This window comes from Pristiophorus japonicus, chromosome 3 (genome assembly GCF_044704955.1).
Source record: "Pristiophorus japonicus isolate sPriJap1 chromosome 3, sPriJap1.hap1, whole genome shotgun sequence".
Lineage (NCBI taxonomy): Eukaryota > Metazoa > Chordata > Chondrichthyes > Pristiophoridae > Pristiophorus > Pristiophorus japonicus.
This window is the reverse complement of record NC_091979.1, coordinates 152,314,153-152,333,631: the sequence shown is the minus strand read 5'-3', so window position 1 is coordinate 152,333,631 and position 19,479 is coordinate 152,314,153. Positions and strand designations below refer to the sequence as shown.

At 45.4% G+C, this 19,479-nt stretch overlaps 1 protein-coding gene across 1 annotated transcript in view; it reads left to right on the top strand.

The window, feature by feature from the left end:
- The window catches only part of pgap1 (post-GPI attachment to proteins inositol deacylase 1), a 176,572-nt gene that overhangs the window by 65,817 nt on the left and 91,276 nt on the right, over window positions 1-19,479 (top strand). The gene's annotated exons all lie outside the window — the stretch shown is intronic.

The window sequence follows — 19,479 nt, the reverse complement described above, 5'->3', positions numbered from 1 at the left end:
CAAGGGAGAACCGGTTGCAACAGTGTGCCCACTCGTTGCTCTCTTTGCAGGCCTCTTAGGACAGGCTGCGCAATTACATTTGATAGTTGAAATACAGTCAAAATGGTGAAACTCGGCTGGGAAGTGTTCCGTTGGTTATTTGCCACCAGTCCCTGCCCACCTACTAATACATTGGTTAATGCAGTTTTCAGCAAAGTCATTGGTTGCTACACTTATAGTAATTTCTAATTCCATTGATACATTCAGTTCAAACAACTGTTGCTTGGGATAAGCCCCCTATAGATTGTTACATTTCTGGGAACGTCTTCCCAGGTTAACTCTCAGGCTAATGTCCTTGGCAGACATATGGCTACCCTCTGCTAAAAGTGGCTCTGTTCCTGTTATCTCATGTGGCTGGAACATAGTGGCCTCCTCTCGTTATTTCTGTGAGCTGTCCACATAAATCTTGTCGGTGTTCTTATCTCAAAGAATTTCTCTGACCACCTGTGTTTCAGCCTAATTGCTGGGATGTATGATTCAGCTATTCTACCATGAACGCATTTAAACCTTTCACTCAGCCTTTCTTGCTTTATGAAAGTAGCAGGCCAGGTGGATAAGGTGGTTAAGAAGGCATACGGAATGCTTGCTTTTATTAGCCAAGGCATAGAATATAAGAGCAGGGAGGTTATGCTTAAATTGTATAATACTTTGGTTAGGCCACAGCTGGAGTACTGCGTGCAGTTCTGGTCGCCGTATTATAGGAAGGACGTGATTGCACTAGAGAGGGTGCAGAGGAGACTTACTTGGATGCTGCCTGGAATGGAGAATCTTAGTTATGAGGACAGATTGGATAGGCTGCATTTGTTCTAGAAACATAGAAAATAGGTGCAGGAGCAGGCCATTTGGCCCTTCGAGCCTGCACCGCCATTCAATATATGATCATAGCTGATCATGCAACTTCAGTACCCCACTCCTGCTTTCTCTCCATATCCCCTGATCCCCTTAGCTATAAGGGCTCCATCTAACTCCCTCTTGAATATATCCAACGAACTGGACTCCACAACTTTCTGTGGTAGAGAATTCTATAGGTTCACCACTCTGGCAGAAAAAGTTTCTCCTCATCTTGGTCCTATATGGCTTACCCCTTATCCTTAGACTGGTTCTGGACTTCCCCAACATCGGGAACATTCTTCCTGCATCTAACCTGTCCAGTCCCGTCATAATTTTATGTTTCTATGAGATCCCTTCTCATTCATCTAAATTCCAGTGAGTATAAGCCTAGCTGATCCAGTCTTTCTTCATATGTCAGTCCTGCCATCCCAGGAATCAGTCTGGTGAACCTTCGCTACACTCCCTCAATAGCAAGCATGTCCTTCCTCCGATTTAGGAGACCAAAACTGTCATGTATTCAACTATCATTGTAACCCATGTATAAGCTGACCTAAGTTGTACACCTTGAGAACATTGACCACAAGGGGGTGAACTTGTGCGAGACACTCCTAACCTGGACTTTCAGGTATAAAAGGGGAAGCTCCATCCACCTTCATCACTTGAGGTCTTGGTAATAAAGGTAACTGGTCACAGAGTGACCTTCTCTCGTATGGGCCTCGTGTGCATTTATACTGTATAGTAAGGACATATCATTGGCGACGAGAAACTGGGATTTAAACCACGCGAGCATGGCCACTAGCAGCACAGGTGAGAGGTACTGTGTTGGTGATGATTTGGATGACTTTATTGAGAGACCACAGCAAAGTTTTGTCACTAAGGAATGGTTGGGACAGGATTCGGCCGACAAACGCAGGGCTCATCTCCTGACAGTTTGTGGATCCAGAACATCCTCCCTGATGAAGGACCTTCTAGCGCCAGAGAAGCCGGTGGACAAGACGTTCGAAGAGCTCAGTAAGTTGATCGGGGAACACCTTAAACCAGCAAGCAGCATGCACATGGCGAGACACCGGTTTTACATGCACCGGTGGCGAGAAGGGCAAAGCATTCCTGACTTCGTGGCAGATCTCCGGCAACTGGCAAGCCTATGTAAGTTCACAGATGCATGCAGAGCAGAGATGCTGCGAGACTTTTTTTATTGAGGGCATTGAGCACGCTGGGGTTTTCAGGAAACTGATTGAGACCAAAGACTTGACCTTGGAAGCGGCGGCTCTGATAGCCCAGACATTCATCTCTGGGGAGGAAGAGACCAGAATGATGCATGACAAAAATCTTGGCTCAAATGCAGCAACCGACCAGGGAGTCAATGTTGTTAACGCGGCACACAGTTCTCTAGGCAGACAAGGGCAATTGGACATGCCCCAGCATGTAGTCGAACCCAAAGGGGGAATTCAACAGAGACAATGGCTAGCTGAAGGGCAATTCATGCCATCGCACTGGACAATGCAGCCAGTAATGGGACCATCAACACCTGTTAATGGTGCGCTTAAGGAAGTTACAGAGACAGTCAGAGACGATCGACTGGTAATGGACCTTTTGTTTCCAACAACGGGGCCTCCAGCTCATGCTGGAGGTGTGGAGGCAAATACCCAGCCAGAGCTTGCAGGTATCAGCAATATACCTGCAGAAACTGCAACGTCAGTGGTCACTTGGGGCGTATGTGCAGGAAGCCTGCAGCCAGGTTGATGTACGAGGAGGACGGGCCCGATGTAAGCCCTACGAGGCCAAATGAAACTGGGGGAAATCGCTGGAAGCTGAAGTTCAGAGAGTTCATGTGGAGCACACAATACAGTTCATACACCAGGACGCCACCGATAATGATGGAAGTGTTCCTCAATGGCATCCCAGTATTAATGGAGCTAGACACGGGGACCAGCCAGTCCCTGATGAGTATCAAACAGTTCGAAAGGTTGTGGGTGTCCAAGGCCAGGAGGCCAAAATTATTGCCAATTGACGCACAGCTACGGACATACACAAAGGAGATCATTCCGATGCTTGGCATCGCCACGGTAGCCGTGACCCACAAAGATTCGGAGAGCAGGTTGCCAGGCTGGATTGTCCCGGGGAACGGTCCCGCACTACTGGGGAGGAGTTGGCTTGCTGTCATGAACTGGAAATGGGACGATGTCAATGCAATTTCTTCTGTGGAGCGAGTATCATGCTCACGGGTCCTGGACAAATTTAACTCATTATTTCAACTTGGCATCAGTACTTTCATGGGGGCCAAGGTAGTGAGTCTCATCAACCCGGACGCCAGGCCAGTACACCACAAGGCCAGAGCGGTGCCGTACTTGATGCGAGAAAAGATAGAATGCGAATTGGACCGCCTGCTGAGGGAAGGCATCATCTCGCCAGTCGAATTCAGTGACTGGGCGAGCCCTCAAGGCGGATGGGTCGGTTCGGATATGTGGCGATTACAAGGCCACCATCAATCGGGTGTCACTCCAAGACCAGTACCCGCTACCGAGAGCGGAGGACCTCTTTGCGATGCTATCCAGTGGCAAACTTTTTTCAAAATTGGACCTGACCTCAGCTTACATGACCCAGGAGCTGGCGAGTGAGTCGAAGAAGCTGATCACCATCACGGCACACAAGGGGTTGTTTGAGTATAACAGATGTCCGTTCGGGATTCGTTCGGCAGCTGCGATCTTTCAGCGAAATATGGAAAGTCTCAAGTCGATTCGAAGGACTGTGGTTTTTCAAGACATCCTCATCACGGGTCGCGATACTGAAGAACGCCTCCACAACCTGGAGGAGGTGCAACGCAGACTGGACCGGGTAGGGCTGCAACTGAAAAAGGCGAAGTGCGTCTTCTTAGCTCCAGAGGTAGAATTCCTGGGGAGGAGGTTAACAGCAGATGGGATCAGACCCACTGCGTCCAAAACGAAAGTGATCCAGAGAGCACCCAGACCCCGTAACACGACGGAGCTGCGTCCGTTCCTGTGGCTCTGAACTATTTTGGTAACTTTCTTCCCAAATTGAGCACGCTGTTAGAGCCACTACACATGCTCCTACGCAAAAGTCGCGATTGGGTCTGGGGGCGGGGGGACAGCCAGGAAAGAGCTTTTGATAGAGCACACAACTTATGCTCCAACAAACTGTTAACGTTATATGACCCGTGTAAGAAACTTGTTTTAACGTGCGATGCATCGTCCTATGGGGTCGGGTGTGTGTTGCAGCATATGAATGCCAATGGTCAGTTACAGCTGGTAGCTTATGCCTCCAGAAGTCTGTCCCAGGCAGAAAGGGGCTACGGGATGGTAGAAAAGGAAGCGCTAGCATGTGTCTATGCAGTTTAAAAAAAAATGCACCAGTACCTGTTTGGCAAGAAATTTGAACTGGAGACAGATCACAAACCCCGAACGTCCCTTTTGGCTGACAACAAGGCCATAAATGCGAATGCATCGGCCAGCATACAGAGGTGGGCATTCACGTTAGCTGCCTATGACTGACTACACAATTCAGCACAGACCGGGCACTGAAAACTGCGCCGATGCACTCAGCAGGTTCCCACGAGCCACCACTGAGGGTGCAACTGAGAATGATGCTGAGATGGTCATGGCTGTTGAAGCTTTCGAAAGCGAAGGCTCACCTGTGACAGCCCGTCAGATTAAAGTCTGGACAAATAAAGACCCGCTACTGTATTTTTAGTTAAGAAATGTGTCCTGAATGGGGACTGGGCAATGGACTTACCAATGGACAAATCTGCTGCAAACATGTGGATCAAACTAAAAGGAGGTTCAGCAACCCCATAGAAGAAACAGAGAAACATAGAAAATAGGTGCAGGAGTAGGCCATTCGGCCCTTCGAGCCTGCACCGCCATTCAACAAGATCATGGCTGATCACCCACCCCAGCACTACTCCCCCTCCACTCCTTTACCGAACACATCCAACGAACTGGCATTAACAAATCTCCGCGGCAGGGAACCCCACAGGCCAACAACTCCCCAAGTGAAGAAGTATTTCAAAATCCAAGTCCCAAACAGCCCACCTCCCATCCCAAGAGCATGCCAAGAAGCAGAGGAAGAACACGATGTAGAGTTTACTCCACCACAGGTGACCAAACACCGGAACCAAGTGGAGGAGAGCCCAGTCACTGTGGGCAGTCCGGACAGGCCTGAGGCACCGCAAACAGTAGACACTCACGCCAGCGTCCAACAACCGGAGCCCCAACTCAGGCGCTCTACAAGGGAGCGTAAACCACCAGAGAGACTTAACCTGTGATCCCAATAAGACTTTGGAGGGGAGGTGATGTCATGTATTCAACTATCATTGTAACCCATGTATAAGCTGACCTAAGTTGTACACCTTGAGAACATTGACCACAAGGGGGTGAACTCTTGAGTCACTCCTAACCTGGACTTTCAGGTATAAAAGGGGAAGTTCCACCCACCTTCATCACTTGAGGTCTTGGTAATAAAGGTAATTGGTCACAGAGTGACCACCTCTCAAGTATGGGCCTCGTGTGCATTTATACTGTATAGTAAGGACATATTATAGTCAGGACATATCAAAAACTGCACACAATACTCAAGGTGTGGTCTCACCAAGGCCCTGTACAACTGCAGGAAGACCTCCCTGCTTCTATACTCAAATCCTCTCGCTATGAAGGCCAGCATGCCATTTTCTTTCTTTACTGCCTGCTGTACCTGCATGCCTAGCTTCAGTGACTGATGTAACATGACATCGAGGTCTCTTTGCACCTCCCCTTTTCCTAATCTGTCACCATTCAGATAATCTGCCTTCCTGTTTTTGCCACCAAAGTGGATAACCTCAGTATATATCCACAGTATACTGCATCTGCCATGAATTTGTCCATTCACCTAACCTGTCCACGTCACCCTGCAGTCTCTTAGCAACCTCCTCACAGCTCAAACTGCCACCCAGCTTAGTGTCATCTGCAAACTTGGAGATATTACATTCAATTTCTTTGACTAATTGGAACAGAGGAAGTTGAGAGGCCTATTGAGGGGCCTGGACAGAATTGATAGTAAGGATCTATTTCCATTGGCGAAGGGGGCATAGTTTTAAAGTGGTTGGTGGAAGTTTGAGGGGAGGAGGGAGGGCTTCTTTACACACAGGATTGTGGGGATCTGGAACTTCCTGCCTGGAAGAGTGGTGGATGCAGAAACCCTCACCACTTTTCAGAGATGGTTGGATGGGAATTTGAAGTGCTGTAACCTGCAGGGTTACGGACCTAGAGCTGGTAATTGGGATTAGACTAGATGACTTCTTGTTGGTCGGCGAAGATATAATGGAAGTACTGCAGGGAATAGAATACGGCCAGAGTGGTGATCTGGACTAGTTTCAATTGCCTGGATGGGTCGGAGAGGAATTTTCCCAGATTTTTTTCTCCCGAAATTGGCCTGGGTTTTTATCTGGATTTTGCCTCTCCCAGGCGATCACATGGTCCAGTTGGGGTGGAGTGTAGATGCTTTTAGTATAAAGGGTGTTGCAGTGGTGTGGGGCAGACTGTTTGGGCTGGGTGCTCTTTGCCTTTCCGTTATTGTTCATTGGTTTGTATGTAACCTTTAGGGCTGCTGACGAAGGGCCGTGTGGCTTTGTCGGCCGGCGCAGACACGATGGGCCGAAATGGCCTCCTGCGCTGTAAATTTCTATGTTTCTATATTTTAACTACACCGAATTACTTAACTCATGATTAAGGTTTTTCGCTCTTACAGCGGCCAAAGTGGGGAGCGATTTGTGTTTTTTCAGAGCACTTTTCAATGCAGAAAAGTTGCGCATCTCCGGTGAGTGTGCCAAAAAAAGGGGTGGGCCAATTTTGAGCCCATGGTCACCATTATTGATACTAGTTTTTTTTTATTCCAGCTGTATTTAATTAACTGAAATTAAATTCCGCAGCTGCCATGGTGGGATTTGAACTCCCGTCTCTGGATCCGGTTTCCTAATCCTTGTGTATTTTGGGTCAGTTTCTGAGACAGAAGATCATGGGTTCAAGCCCTCACCTGGACTTGAGCACATCATCGCCTGCTGAGTGTCGCATTGTTGGAGATGCCATCTTTCAGGTGAGACACTAAACCGAGGCCCTGTCCACTTATTCAGGTGAACGTAACAGATTCCATGGTAGTAGTTGGGAAAGAGCGCAGGATTTCTTCCGTTGCCTGGCCAGCATTTATCTCTCAAGCAACAACAGTGTATTCAATGTTATGCAGGCAATCTTGGCAGCCAATTTGCTGTTTGTAGGATGTTGGTATGCCAAATTGGTTGCCATGTTTGACTGCATAACCATATCAAGTACGCTTCAAACGTAAATGATTGGCTGTGAAACAAATGGTGACATCCTGGGATATGAAAGGCACTCTTTTTAAATGCATCACAGAAGAATCTTTGTTCTCCTTCCAACTCCTGCTTTAGTGTCCACTTTCCCTTTGTGAAGAGCTTGGGAGAAGGGATTTTTAACAGTGTTAAATACACTTTATAAATGCAAGTTGTTGCTCTTGCAAAATTGTACTGGAATGCAATGAATCGTTTAAAATCATAGAAATGACTCATCACCAAACAGATACTTTAGATGGTTAAAATATCGAGCTGTTTGTAGGTGGGTTAGTCCTAGATTACAGTTTCTATTTTAAGTACTGATTTAAAGTTCAAAGCAAAGCAAGTTCAGACACATAACTGAAGTATGGTTCCAGCCAAATCTTACCCTGTTTACATTGCTCAGCTCCTATCTGACTGGAATTTGTTATATGGCCTGGTATTGAGTTCTCTGCATGTGTGTAAGCACATGTGCACAGCTCCTCTCCTAACAGTTGAAATTTAAATATTGAGCACCAAGGGGAGAATCCTCAACCTGTAAACATTTAAATTTATGTTGGGTTCGTTTAAAAATTCTCAAGGTGACAAATCAAAGTGCCATGAAACTACCCCTTCCAGTTAAACATGCCCAATGTTTTATTTTAGAAGGGTAACACTGTAGAAGTTGAAATTTTACCTGATCCCATGTGAACCACATTAAACCTTTGCAATAATGCTTGTCTAGTTGCAGAACTGTTATACTGCAAAAACTCTAATGATAGGGACTTCTGAACTACTTTGTTCATTACCTTACAATAAATGAAATGTTACCATACCCGTGTTTGATTTTTGTTACTAATTTTCACCTCTTGGTAGTGCTGACCCATGCTGGGTAGTCCTCCTATACCTTGTTGAATTGACCATACTTCAAGCATGTACTCAGTGCGAGTGTCAGCAGGCTATTTGTTCATGGGAGGATTACAGCCGAGCCTAATCCTATCCTCGCTTTACATCCACATATCTGTACTTGCCAGCAGGAGTCACTCACTGTTGATGGTAGTAGCACCTCTGATTTTTTTTTTTCTATCCCCAGAGGCTGGGATTGAGGTCATTTATAAAGGTTCCCCAGCTGATGACTAGCACAGACTAGGAATTGATATCTTGATCTGTAGCATACCAGTTCTGTCGAGCCCCACCATGCATGTGTCTTCAGTGATAGAGGAAGTTATTTTAAACACAACAGCATAACACAAAATTGCAGTTTATTTAATGTGTTTTCTTTACTTTATATTAACTGTGTATGAAGTTGAAGAAAGCAACATTGTTCATACATGAAATAATTCTGATTGCAGTTCTGCATATATGAGGGACAGATACTTCTTTGTAACCAAGGGTTTCAAATGTAGCTGGATGCTGAAATAGTTTGACTGGACAAACCTCTTCAGCAGATCCTTGCTAACAGTTTTTGGAATTTTTTTCTGTCTATTTTCATACCTGGGTTTACTAGTAATTTTACTGATGCAGTTTAATATTGTTTTTAAGTATGTAAATTTTTTTTGTACTTGGTTTGCCCTCTGGGAATGCAGTAACCATCAGTTAGAAATCATAGGCAGTCCCTTGGAATCGAGGAGGACTTGCTTCCACTCCCAAAGTGAGTTCTTTGATGGTTGAACAGTCCGATACAAGAGCCACAAACCCTGTTACAGGTGGGACAGACATTCGTCGAGGGAAGGGGTCGGTGGGGCTGGTTTGCTGCGCGCTGCCTGCGCTTGGTCTCTTGCTCTTTGCGTTGGGACTCAAGAGCTCGACGCCCTCCCGGATGTACTTTCTCCACCTCGGGCGGTCTTCGGCCAGGGTCTCCCAGGTGTCAGTGGTGATGTCGCACTTGACCAAGGCAGCTTTGAGGTGTCCTTATAATGTTTCCGCTGTCCTCCTTTGGCTTGTTTACCATGAAGGAGCTCCACATAAAGCATTTGCTTAGGGAGTCTTGTATCTGGCATGCGCACTATGTCGCCTGCCCAGTGAAGCTGATAGTGTGGTCAGTGATTCAATACTGGGGATGTTCGTCTGGTCGAGGACATTGATGTTGGTGCACCTGTCCTCCCAGGGGATTTGCAGGATCTTGCGGAGACATCGTTGGTGGTATATCTCCAGTGACTTGAGGTGCCTTCTATACATCGTCCATGCCTCAGATCCATACAGCAGGGTTGTATGGTCCTGTAGACCATGAGCTTGGTGGTAGATTTGAGGGCCTGGTCTTCAAACACTCACTTCCTCAGACGGCCGAAGGCTGCACTGGAGGCGATGTTGAATCTCCGCATCAATGTTTGCCTTTAAGAGGCTCCCAAGATTTGGGAAATGGTTCACGTCCAGGGCCGCGCTGTGGATCTTGATGATTGGAGGGCAGTTCTGTGCGGCTGTTGGAGGTCCTTTGTCTTACGGTAGTTAAGCGTAAGGCCCATACTTTCATATGCCTCAGTGAATACATTGACTATATCCTGGAGTTCAGCCTCTGTGCGCAGAAGCAGGCATCGTCTGCGTACTGCAGTTCAACGACAGAGGTTGGGGTGATCTTGGACCTGGCCTGGAGGTGGTGAAGGTTAAACAGCACCCCACTGGTCCTGTAGTTTAGTTCCACTACAGCGGGGAGCTTGTTGAGGTGGAGCATGACGTCGAGGAAGAGGGTTGGAGCGATGACTCAACCCTGTTTGAACCCGGTCTGGACGTGGATTGGGTCTATAATGGATCCGTTGGTAAGGATCACGGCCTGCATGTCATCGTGAGGCAGGCGAAGGATGTTGACAAACTTTTGTGGGCATCCAAAACGGAGGAGGACGCGCTATAGACCCTCGGGGTTGACAGTCTCAAAGGCCTTTGTACGATCGAAAAAGGCCATGTATAAGGGCTGGCGCTGCTCCCTGCATTTTTCCTACAACTGTCGCGCTGCAAAGATCATGTCTGTTGTGCCCCGTTGGGAACGAAATTCGCACTGTGATTCCGGGAGGACCTCCTCGGCCACAGGGAGAAGACGATTGAGGAGAACTCTAGCGACAACTTTCCCAGTGGCTGATAGCGGGGAGATTCCCCTGTAGTTGCCACAGTTGGACTTGTCCCTTTTTCAAAAATGGTCACAATCACTGCATCTCTGAGATCTCCCGGCATGCTCTTCTCCCTCCAGAAAAAACTACTACCGTATATACTCCATTCAGTGATTTGCTGAATCTGAATCACTATCTCCAGAAAGAGCAGTGACATAAAACTTGACATATTTGTGATGCATGTCCTACGTTCCTCAGATTTATTAATTCTTTAATTGCAGGATTTTTATATTAGATAGCAGTGATAGGACATTTTGCTATGTTAAAAACACTATCAATGCAAGTTGTTGAAATTGTTTGACTTCTTTATTTGGAGAATGCTTGTTACTTTTGTACTGCTGTTGAACCCCAAAATCATTTTTCCCATTTAAAGTCCTTCAGTTGTAAGTCAGCACAACCTAATATTGAGTAAGTGTATGAGAGATGAGTTTAAGAGTAAATCTTGCTCTGAGATAACTTACAAGTGTAGGCTGACATAATATTGTTTAAATTGCCATTTAAAATTGAATGCGTTTTTGGTATACTTCTTTTGAATGGAAGGCTGGTGGATTATTTCATTCTTTACATTTTATCCACAGCAAGTTTTAACTTCTCTTAGGATGTGCTTGCAGCCAGCTTGGACATTTTAAACTGTTGGTTCAAGACGGATTTCATTGTTTTTAAAGATACTGTAAATGAAGTATCTTTAAAGCCTCAGCAGCGGTGATGAATCTGCTCTCTCTCCATTTTCTCATCAGTTAGTTAAGTAGTTATAAAGATAGTTTAAATTTCTACTTCCAAGACTCATTCCCACTATTTTATTTTGTAACGAATGTGGTTGAAGATTGTGATCTTATTGGTATTACTCACTGCTCCAAGTCCATGCTTTGATTTAAAAAGTGGTCTGTGAATAACAGCATTCACTGGTTTGGGGTAGAGGTCAGGAGCAGTGATTGCAATCCTGCCATCTTAAAATTCAGTTCTATTTTTAAAAGTGTTTAATTTGTAAGCTACTGTGGCCTAGAATCAGAAATTTATTGTACAACAATGAGTTTTTTTTCAGTGGAGAAAATTTAAAACAAACATGCATTCCATCCATATCAATAAACATGGGGACATAATTAAGCTGTTTATGGACGACAAAAAAGGTGTAACGAAGGTCCTGATTTTTTTTTTGTGGAGATATTGGCTGAGAGGTATGGTTTTTGAGAAGAATCGTGACAAAAATGAAGTATTTGAGTGTGGTGTATAGAATCATACAGCACAGAAGGAAGCCATTCGGCCCATCGTGTCTGTGCCTGCTCCTTGAAAAGCTATCCAACTAGTCTCACTCTCTTTCCCCATGGCCCTGAAAATGTCTCCTTTTCAAGTATATATTCAAATCTCTTTTTGAAAGTTACTCTTGAATCTGTTTCCACGACCCCTTTAGGCAGTGCATTCCAGATCGTAACTCAATGTGTCTTTAAAAAAAAAATCATCTCCCTCCTGGCTTTTTTGCCAATTACCATAAACTTTCCAGACTGTATAGCTCAATAACCTGCTAAGCTGACATGGGAGTAGATTTTTTTTTTTCCTGGAACATTTTTGATTAACTCATTAATGAGATTAATTGAAATTGCATCATAGATGCTCTAATTGCAAGTTTTTGTTGACTGTGCAACCTAGTTACTAATAATTCTTTTTGTAAACCCAGATGGAGGAAAGTTTTTGAACATTACGAACGACTGTTCATTAAGTTTTTGCGTAAAAAAAAAACTCTTGATCCATAAGAGAGAGTAACTTGTCCAGTAATACCTATTTATATTCCGTACCTGGTGGTGATTATGCATGTATTCGGCCACATAATGTACCGCATTTAATGAAGTTTATAAAACTGCTATTGCTAAGTACCGTAAAAGAAATCACAAATCTACTCAAGCTTGACGTCTCCATTTTTCTGGTTTCCAGTCATCAGCTCCTTTTGCACACAGCTCCCATATGGAGTGCCAGAGATCATATGATACTGGCCTAGAAATCCCGGTCGAGGTCTTCCTGTGGGTGAATGACAGAAAAAGGTAAAAAAGATGCGCACCTACCTGTTTCTACTGCGCCCACCAGCGATCCCAGTCCTGAGGCGGCGGCCTCACTGCGCATCGGAGCGCATGCACATCGGGACATTCGTAAGCTGGAGCTGGAATTACATGGCACTGGGCAGTCAATCCAGGTACAGTATTTTCTCATTCAGAATAATGGGAACTCTGTGTAGGAGTTCCCATTATTATGATTAAGAAATACTCCCTCCAAACACCCAAACAAATAGAAAAAATACACCACATATTTAGGATTAATTTAAATTTAGTTATTAATGTCTTGTATAAAAAATATATATTTTGATTTGTAAAGAAATAAAAAATAATATTCTAATTATAGTTTAAAATAAACTTACCTTAGTGGGCAGAGTTTTTAAACAATAAAATGTCTTAAATTTTTTTATGTTTTAAAACTCTTAGGCCTGTAAAAGTAGGCTATGTGCCTGCTTTTATCAGGTGCAAGAGTTTTGAGGACATCTGCTGGGCAGATTATGGTTAAATACCCTAATCTTGCCCATGCAAATGTCCTGGATGTGGAGATATGGAGGATCTATCAAACTCACAGATCGGAAAAGCCGGTTTTCAGCGCATGCGCATTGTGCGCTGAAAACTGGCTTTTGCGATGCCTTCCCGGGTCCGTACACACTCAGTACAGACCTGGGGAGGCTGAAATTTCTCGGCCAACATTTGGCAGCAGCTCAATTGAAAGGTTATGTTCTTTGAGGCAAAACTCCATTGTAAATAACAAGCAGTGGTTGGATGTGCAATACAGGTGCAGCGCCTAAAATCCGGGACCGAGGCCGTTCCGGACTTCGTGTTTTTCTGGACTTTCGAACATGTTTCTGATGTCCGAAGTCCAGAAACGCCCGAGCCCAGGTTCGGGTATTTACGGTTTTCGGAACGCCAGAAGCTCGTCCTGAGTCTGGAAATGCCTGGGCCCAGGTTCCGGTTTTTCTATGTCATTTTGTAGTTTTTCTGTTCGCAAGCCTTGTAGTCCTTCTTCTCAATGCATGGTAAGTCTCCCTCTTGTTTTTGTACCTGTATATTTTGGAAGGTAGTCTGATGCCCTGTACACCTGTACCTGTGCTTGAAAAGTTCTTGGGAATATTTCCTGTGTTGAAAGAGGCTTCTACCCTGCAGTGTATTTTCACCATGTGAGCTTCCCGGCGCAGCACAGCCTTGTAGTCCTTGCTTTTTCGCAACGCATGGGAAGTGTACCTCTTTTTATTTGTACTTGTACGTTTTGGAAGGTAGGCAGATGCCCTGTACTCCTGTACCTGTAGACTGTACAGTACAGTACTTGAATGCAAAGTTCGTAGGAACATCCCCTGGGTTAAAAGAGGCTTCTATTTTCACCATATTTAATGTGAGCTTCCCAGCCTGTATCTTTTGCTACCATCTTCAAATTTGAAAAGGAATGTACAGTACTCAAAGCATGAAATATAATAAAGGTTTTTATTTGTAAAACAGTAAAGTTATGAAATATAAAACCGTAAATGAGGGCTTTTATTTGGTAAACAGTAAAAATAAACAGTTACAATTGGCTGGAGGTTGTGCTTGAAGTAGAGGGCTCAGCTATGATGTCTGGGGCTGATAGGCCAGCAATAGGATCATCAAATGTGGAAATTGCTGGTGTTGCACGCTGTAGGTCTTGGGCCTTCTGATGCGACATCTTTTGAAAGGTATTTAATATTGTTTAAATAATTTGGGCTTTTCTTTCACTAATTTTTTCCAAATTCTGTCGACCTGCAGTATTTTGTCTTCACGTATGAAGCTTCGTGCTCTAAAGTGTTAATTAATTCTTGACAAAGATTAATTGCTTTGTCAATGGGCACTTTTTTGACTTGATCACAGGCATCAACAACATCCTCACTGCTTTCATCCTTTTCTTCTGGATGCAAAACCCTCCATAATTTTTTCATCTGTCACTGCATGCACAATGGGAGCATCGTTGTCTATCTCCATGACTTCTGCGACATCGTCCTTATTCAATTCCTGCGCAGCTTTGCAAGTCAGCCCTCTTGCATAATCTAAAAGTTGAGCAATCATTGCTTTCTCCCTGGACACACGAAAACCTTCAGTCCTGAGGAGCGTCATCTAAAGCAAACAGTTGATGGCCAGATGTTATAGAAACATAGAAAATAGGTGCAGAAGTAGGCCATTCGAGCCTGCACCACCATTCAATAAGATCATAGCTGATCCTTCACCTCAGTACCCCTTTTCTGCTTTCTCCATACCCCTTGATCCCTTTAGCTGTAAGGGCCATATCGAACTCCCTCTTGAATATATCCAATGAGCTGGCCTCAACAACTCTCTGCGGTAGGGGAAAGGAGAAGGGTGGAGGGGGATGGGGGGGAAGGCTGAACGGGCCCGGCCCGTCCCGTCCCCAGCACCAGATTTACAGGTAGGTCGGGTCCGGTGGGGGGGGTGGGAGTGAGAGTTGGTGTCGGGGTCAGGTCCGGTCCGGGGGGGCGGCGGGAGCAGGAGCTGGGCGTGGGAGGCAGCCTGATGCACGCAGCCCCAGTGAGTCCATTCGGCCAGGGCGAGGGGCTGCGTGCTTCGGGCCCCTCCCACACAGTTTTGGGCGCCTGGAGCTACTGCACATGCGCGTGCCCACTGTAGCGCGCATGTGCAGAGGTCCCGGCACTGTTTTCAGCGCAGGGACCTAGTTCCGCCCCCAACTGCTCGTGCTGCACCGCGCCTGACTCGAGAGGACCAGCAGGGAGCCGGAGAATCTCAAGATTTTTTTAGGCGCACTTTGTGGCGCGAAAAACGGGTGTCCAGGTCGGGGCTGCGCCGTTGTTGGCGCGGCCCGAAACTTGGGCCCAATACTCCAGGTGAGGCCTCACCAAGGGCCCTGTACAACTGCAGTAAGACCTCCCTGCTCCTGTACTCAAATCCTCTTGATATGAAGGCCAACATTGTGCCAAGCATTGACCATGGTGTCTGCAGTTACCAAGTTCTATGTACCTACAGCTGCCCATATGGCACCTTTGATAGAGAAAGCTTTTGAGTGCTTTTATTCCCATGCCTATGTTCACAGCATTAAGCAAACACTACATAAACTCGTTTTTGCGGAGACATTTCATCGCTCTCCAAATTCTTTGGTCCATTGGCTGTATTAGTGATGTAACATTTGGAGGTAAGTAGATTCCGTGGACATTATCCGTTACCAAGCGCTCAGCATCGGGATGTGCTGAGCAATTGTCTCGCAAGTATATTTTGCAGTTTTCCTCAAGACCAGCTTCCGTGCAATGAGCACGTGCATGAGGGACAAAATGCTTCTCACAGTTCAGAAAGATTACCCTAGTTACCCATGCTTTCTTCTTGGCATAATAATGCACTGGCAATACTCAAACCCTTGAAACATCTTGGACTCTGGCTTCTCCCAATGACCATAAGCTTACACTTATGTCCTAGCCGCATTTGCAGCAGCAAGCACAGTCAACCTATCTTTGATGTCTTTTACACCTGGCTGCGTTTCTTCTGCTCATGTCTTTCACGGTACGTAGTGCCAAAACAGTGCTGTCTCGTCTGTATTGTACATTTGCCCAGGTGAAAGCTTTTCAGCAGCAATTAGTTTTGATGAACTCATCAATATAATTTTCAGCTGCCTCATGATTTGCTGAGGCTTTCTCACCACATACTTTCAGTTGCCTGATGCCATGACGCCTTTTAAATTTGGCTGGCCAACTAGAAGAGTACTCGCATGGAGTTTCAATCCCCAGTTGTGCATGGAATATTTTAGCTTGTTGCACCACCAGACAAAAGAACCTTTTCACTTCGCCTCTGTCACCACTGTCCACATCACATCTCGGCATATGTATTCTTTTTCTCTTACTCATTTCCTTATGAACATCGAGCTGTTCTTTCTGTTTTCTGATTATAGATAGTGGAGAGTCCAACACCATACTCCTCATTCATTCTTCTCACTGAAGCACCTCTATCTAATCTCAGGAGTAATTCCACTTGCTTGGCGATTGAAAGTGAACTATGCTTCCTCTTTCCTTTATCTGAACCCATTGTGGTATCTGTTGGCCTTTTACATGTTTGCAATGACGCAACACAAGTTCACAGTCTTTACCGGTGCAGATCTTTAAATCAGGGGAAAAAACACCACAGCGATTGAGTCAGGTTGGGTGGGGTCTGATCATGGGATGTAGGTGGGTCAGCTGGGGTGGCCCTATAATGTTTAATGCCACTTTTTTTTAAATGCTGAATTTAAAAGTGCATGTACAGTATAGGTGCAAGTACAGATAGTTTTTTTATTCCAGGTACAGGTGTGCAAACTTAAAATCGAAATCTGGTCGGGTCAGCTCTGCTTGGAGTCATGGGGCGTTACGATCTGATCGCGTGGTTGCTGCTCTTGGGAGCTGCAGTGTGCTGTGCAGAGATGGATTTTTGCCGGGGACTTGCGCGGGAGCGTGTTTGGCTCTGGCCAGGGACTTGCGTGCTTAGCAGAGTTGGTTGTGGCTGAAGGGACTTGCGTGGGAGCTTGGTTGGTTCTGGCTGGGGACGTGTGTGCTGTGCAGAGTTGGTGCGGACCCAGGAGCAACGGTGACTGAAGACCTGACCTGGAACAGGTAGGATTGGCGGTTTTTATTTTTGCAATTGTTACTGTACAGTGGTTGGATTTCATTTTTTGACTTTTCCCTGGACCCGGCTGGCAGGTTTTGCAGATTCTGGACGACCCAGCCATGGATCGTCCCGGAGTCCGGAACATTCGGGATTCTGGAACTCCGGATCTTCGACACTGCACCTGTATTGTGAAAATATTGGCACATTGCAAAATCAACAATTGTAGTCTTTGCCAGAGTTCCCAGGTGTAGCCGAGGGGACTGGGTTCCTTGCACCCTCAGGTATTTATCATCGTATTATAGGCAACTAGCATATTCATGGCATAAGTTTATTTTTGTCATGTGCTGCTGTACTGACCGATGGCACCATAAATCAAGACATGCTGTTACATTGATTGACTTGGGCAATACATTTTTATCATAAATCCTGAATGTTGCCACTTGCCTTCCTTGCTTGTAAGCCAAAATAACTTGAGACGGGTTAGTACTGATGTAGCCAGTAAGGAGTTCATGAGGTCATCTGTTTATTAAAAAAAAAAGTAAAAGCTCATGGGATCCAAGGGAGAGTGACAAATTGGATCCAAAATTGGTTCAGTGACAGGAAGCAACAGATACTGGCTGACAGGTGTTTTTGCGACTGGAAGGCTGTTTTCAGTGGGGTTCCACACGGCTCCGTACACGGTCCCTTTTTGTAATATGCATACATTAATGATTTAGACTTCAATGTAGAGGGCATGATAAAGAAGATTGCAGATGACACAAAAATTAGCTGTGTGGTTGACTGTTAGGAGGAAAGCTCTAGACTGCAGGAAGATAGCGATCGACAGAAAAGTGGAAAATGGAATTTAATCTGGAGAAGTGTGAGGTAATGCATTTGGGGAGGTGCAACAAGGCAAGGGAATACACAACAAATGGGAGAATAATGAGGTGTGTGGAGGAAAAGACCTTGGACTAGTTGTCCACCGATCCTTAAAGGTAGCAGGACAGGTCGATAAGGTAGTTAAAAAGGCATAGGAAATGCAATCCTTTATTAGCTGAGGCATAGAATGTAAGAGCAGGGAAACATAGAAAATAGGTGCAGGAGTAGGCCATTCGGCCCTTCGAGCCTGCACCAGCATTCAATAAGATCCTGGCTGATCATTCCCTCAGTACCCTTTTCCTGCTGTCTCTCCATACCCCTTGATCCCTTTAGCCGTAAGGGCCATATCTAACTCCCTCTTGAATATATCCAGTGAACTGGCATCAACAACTCTGCGGCAGAGAATTCCACAGGTTAACAACTCTGAGTGAAGAAGTTTCTCCTCATCTCAGTCCTAAATGACCGACCCCTTATCCTAAGACTGTGCCCCCTGGTTCTGGACTTCCCCATCATCGGAAACATTCTTCCCGCATCTAACCTGTCCAGTCCCATCAGAATTTTATATGCTTCTATGAGATCCTTTCTCATCCTTCTAAACTCCAGTGTATAAAGGCCCAGTTGATCCAGTCTCTCCTCATATGTCAAGTCATGCCATCCCGGGAATCAGTCTGGTGAACCTTTTGCTGCACTCCCTCAATAGCAAGAACGTCCTTCCTCATTAGGAGACCAAAACTGAACACAATATTCCAGGTGAGGCCTCACCAAGGCCTTGTACAACTGCAGAAAGACCTCCCTGCTCCTATACTCAAATCCTCTAGCTATGAAAGCCAACATACTATTTGCCTTTTTCACCACCTGCTGTACCTGCATGCCAACTTTCAATGACTGATGAACCATGACACCCAGGTCTCGTTGCACCCTCCCTCTTTCCTAATCTGCCGCTATTCAGATAATCTGCCTTCGTGTTTTTGCCCCCAAAATGGATAACCTCACATTTATCCACATTGGGCAATGCATGACACAAGCAGTATACTCACCTAACCTGCCGAAGTCACCCTGCAGCCTTTTAGCATCCTCCTCACAGCTCACACCGCCACCCAGTTTAGTGTCATCTGCAAACTTGGAGCTATTACTCAATTCCTTCATCTAAATTATTAATTTATATTGTAAAGAGCTGGGGTCCCAGCACTGAGCCCTGTGGCACTCCATTGGTCACTGCCAGCCATTCTGAAAAGGACCCATTTATCCCGACTCTCTGCTTCCTGTCTGCCAACCAGTTCTCTATCCACGTCAGTACATTACCCCCAATACCATGTGCTATGATTTTTGCACACCAATCTCTTGTGTGGGACCTTGTCAAAAGCCTCTTGAAAGTCCAAATACACCATATCCACTTCTCCCTTGTCCACTCTACTAGTTACATCCTCAAAAAATTCCAGAAGATTTGTCAAGCATGACTTCCCTTTCAAAAATCCATGCTGATCCTGTCACTGCTTTCCAAATGTGCTGCTATTTTATCTTTAATAATTGATTCCAACATTTTGCCCACGACTGATGTCAGGCTAACCGGTCTATAATTACCCATTTTCTTACCCTCCTTTTTTTAAACAGTGGTGTTAAATTAGCTCCCCTCCAGTCCAGAGGAACTGATCCAGAGTCGATACTGTTGGAAAATGATCACCAATGCATCCACTATTTCTATGGACACCTCCTT